The sequence below is a fragment of the Marmota flaviventris genome, chromosome 9 (assembly GCF_047511675.1).
Source record: "Marmota flaviventris isolate mMarFla1 chromosome 9, mMarFla1.hap1, whole genome shotgun sequence".
In the NCBI taxonomy this organism is placed as follows: Eukaryota; Metazoa; Chordata; class Mammalia; order Rodentia; family Sciuridae; genus Marmota; species Marmota flaviventris.
The window spans coordinates 15,647,483-15,651,534 of NC_092506.1; the positions used below are offsets into that span (position 1 = coordinate 15,647,483).

A 4,052-nucleotide genomic window follows, 5' to 3' on the forward strand; every position below is an offset into this window, starting at 1 on the left:
CCAGGGACTGAATGGGAGCTAATTATAATTATGCTTACATAATTACGCCAATATAATTTATAACAATAATGAAATAGTCACAAGAAAAAGAAAAAAAAAACAGTTTGTAAGTACCAAGGAAATCTTCTTTTAGGAAAAACAGGATCAAGTGTTACATGTTCAAGTTAGGGGAGAATTTTTTGGCTTAGTTTCTTTGTTTTTAAAGTAGAGTAACAAAAATCAACCCAAATTCTTACATTTCACTGTAATTTTATCTCCTGTGTTACCATTTCACATGTTAGATACTTGACCTACCATGTGCCAAAGGTGGAAATCTTGTAATTTGCATTATATTATATCCCAGGGGAGCACAAGGGCACCTCTGCTTGATAAACAAATAACCTCATCAATAACTGAATCTCCACCCTCCTCAGAAGAAAAAGTCTTGATCATTTGAAGAGTTTTCTCAGAACCTCTTTCACATCCTTATTCCTCAGGCTGTAGATCAAGGGGTTCAACATGGGAAACACCACAGTGTAGAAGGTAGAGACGATTTTGTCCGTGTCAAAGGAGTAGCTAGTTTTGGGGCGAGAGTAGATGTAGAGGATGGAGCCATAGTAGAGGGTGACAGAGACCAGGTGGGAGGAGCAGGTGGAGAAGGCCTTGAGGCGGCCCTGGGTGGAGCGGATCCTCAAGATGGTGGCAATGATGAAGAGGTAGGAGGCCAGGATGAGCGCTATGGGGGTAATGACATTGGAACTCAGAAGAAAGTACATCAGAGCCTGGTAGCCCTCCTTCCTGCCGCAGGCCAGCTTCACCAGGGGAAGCAAGTCACAGAAAAAGTCATCAATGATGTTGTCTTTGCAGAAATCAAAGGAAAAAGTTTTCCTGGTGATGATAGTAGAGTTAATAAAGCCACCAAGATATGAGGCTGCTGCTAAAAATACAGATAGTTTTATCTGCATGGCCTGAGAATAAAGCAGTGGCTTTGAGATGGCCACATAGCGGTCATAAGCCATGGCAGCCAGCAGGTAACACTCGGTATAGCCCAGCCCAGCTGAGAAGAAGAACTGAGCCAGGCAGCCAGCAAAGGAGATGCTGTTATCATCAGAGATGCAGGTCACTAGGATCTTTGGAGTAGACACAGGACAACCAGAGATCCAGAAAAGACAGATTTCCAATGAAAAAATACATGGGTGTGTGGAGCCTGGAGTCATTACAGATCAGCCCTATGAGGGAGGTGTTTCCTGCCACAGTCAAAACGTACATGATAAGGAAGACCACAAAGAGGACCAGCTGCATCACAGGGTCTCCTGTGAAGCCCAGCAGGATGAACTCTGTCACTGTGTGATTTCCCCTCTGCATGGCTTAGAATATTTCACTTTAGAAGAGTGAAAAATTTCCATTTTAATGATTTTTGCTGACACACACACAAAGAAACATTAACTGTGCTAAATATGTAATAGTATACGTCTGGTAATTTAACTCTAGAAAGCAATAATCTATGTGGTCCTTTAGAATATTTTTACTTTGTAACTAGTTAAACAAAAATTCCAGGGATTATGATATTTATTTGTCTTATTCCCTCTTCTTGGCTCCCAGAAAAATGCTCACTTACCATTTATTTCTTAATGTTGGTTTAATAAGTGTCAAGTTTCAAAAATAGACTCGTTCCTTAGTAAAACGTAAGAATTTTCCCCTTTGTCTGTTGCTACTCTTCCTCCATTAGAGACTCAGTGACCTCACATAGTTTAATCTAATAAGTAAGTTTGAGTCATATTCTGATTTGATCTATGTGCACTATTTGCTATATTCTTCTTGCTGGAAAATGCTCTCTCACTTTATTTCCCAACCATTTACCTCTCTGGATTCATTTCAGTTCTCTTGTTGCATTTCTCAGTGTTATTATGCTGGGTTTTGAATTTCAGAATGCTTCCAGAATCAACTCTTGGTCCTTCTTGTTTTTAAACACTGAAATCAGCCCCTGGTGGTCTCCTCTTTAAATGTTCTTACTATGTGAATGAGTCTGAAAGTTTACTTCTTCACTGTGTGTCTCTTTCTACATTCTCCCAACACTTGGATTCAAATACCCACAGCTACAATATGTCTACTGGACATCATAGAAAAAAAAATATGTTATTGAGGATTTTTCCTAACCGTCCTTCCGTTTCAGTGCCACAGCAAAAATAGGCTTTACCAGCTCATAGAAAATGATTTAATCACTTTCAGTTGGATCGACTGGCAACATCCCCTGGTCTCTAACTTCAAAATATGTACAGAACCTGGCCACCTTCTCCCATCCAACCTTTCTATCCCAGAGAAAGCCCTTTCATCCCCACTGGCATAACTGCAGAAACCTCCCAGACATCTCCCGGCTTCTATACTAAACCCCACTTGAGCCTCTCAATGTGGTGGGCAGAGGTTCCCATCATAATGTGAGATTGTCACTCTTGCCTTCTAAACACTCCAGTGACTTCTCCATTTATTCAGAAAAAAAGAAAAATTTCCTACAAAGCCATCTAAGGTCCACATGCTCTGGGCCTCGCTCCCAGTGCCGACTGTTCTCCCCTTCACTGCTTACTGCACTCCTGCCACGGTGCCCAGAACAGACTAGACATGGTCAGTGCCTTCCTGGCAGGTATTTTGGTTGTATGCTTTCCACATTGCAGCCAAATATAAATGGCAATCATTTTGTAGATGATCAGATTGAGATTTAGTAAGTAGCTAATAATTTTACAATTATGAAGTGGTGATGCTTTCTCTGGAGTCCTGATACTTCACGAATAAACCACTTTTTTAAAATTCTGATATCAGCTGAATTTATGAGTGGGCTCTACTGTCTCTCTCATGTAGGGTTTGACACTTAGCTAAAACCAAGAGCATAAGGTCATCAGGAAGTTAAGATGTTCACAGGCAAGTTCCTCACACATGTGGTCAATTAAAGTTTCCAGGCTCTGCCCAAATCATCTGCTGGACGATACCTTTGTCTTTGTCATAGGGACAAGACTGATGATGAGTCCAGAAACATTCTCCTGTCCCTACCCAAGACCAGCACACTTACCTGACACTCACAGTCAGGACCAACATAGGACCACACTGTGGATCCAGGTGACTTATTCCTGCTCAGGCTCCCCAGTGTATTTGATGTCTCAAGCACCTCAGGGGTTCATAGTTAGAACATCTCTGAAAAAGCAATTAATAGAAGAGTGAATTGAAATGATTAGTTGTTTGGTGGAAAAAAAAAGAAAATAATTTTTAAAATGATGATGACTACAGTATATTGAAAACATTGTTTTTATAAAATCTCTACCAAGGAAATTTCAAATGAATAAAAGCTTCAATAAATATAACACTTCTAATATGTCAAATAACTCTTCTAATATGTGTTGTAAACAATATTATAATCTAAAAATATATACAAAACAATTAATTAGCCTGCTCATGACAATTTATAAGTATTTGCAAATAGAGTTTGAGACTAAGGCTATTTGATCATAAAATTCATAATTTTTATGCTACATGAACGAAAGTTCAGAGAAGGATGACCTTGGAATATCTATTCATCTGTAAATAAATTGCTTAAAACGTGAATTTGGCTTATCCTAAATGTCCACAAAGGTAGATTTTTGCAACAAACATATCCATTCCTGCTTCCAAAACCATTACTCAATTTTGAAATATAAAATTCTACCATAATGACAAGAATTGGAAGTTATACTACCTGTATGTATAAGATGCCAAAATACATTCTACTATCATGTGTAACTGAAAAGAACAAATTAAAAATTAAAAAAAATTCTGTCATAGTAGTTCATGTAACCGTGTCCAATGGAAATGTTTTAAATAATATATAATATTTGCTTAAAGTCCCTTGTCAAATTTATCCATTATTGATCATAATAATATTTGTTGTGCACATAGTACATGCAAGGTATTCTATTGAATGCTTTAAAAGAGTCATCTCATTTCAACAGTAATAACCTTGTGAAGTAAAAGTGATTACCAATCCTAATTCACAGAAGAGATTTCTGAGATACACACTGTTCAAGTTCACTCAGTGTGGACACTGGTAG

At 38.4% G+C, this 4,052-nt stretch overlaps 1 pseudogene; it reads right to left on the reverse strand.

Annotated features, from left to right (window-relative positions):
- Positions 1-428: 428 nt before the first annotated feature.
- Positions 429-1,344, reverse strand: LOC114081131 (olfactory receptor 9G19-like; annotated as a pseudogene).
- Between the last annotated feature and the right edge of the window lie 2,708 nt (positions 1,345-4,052).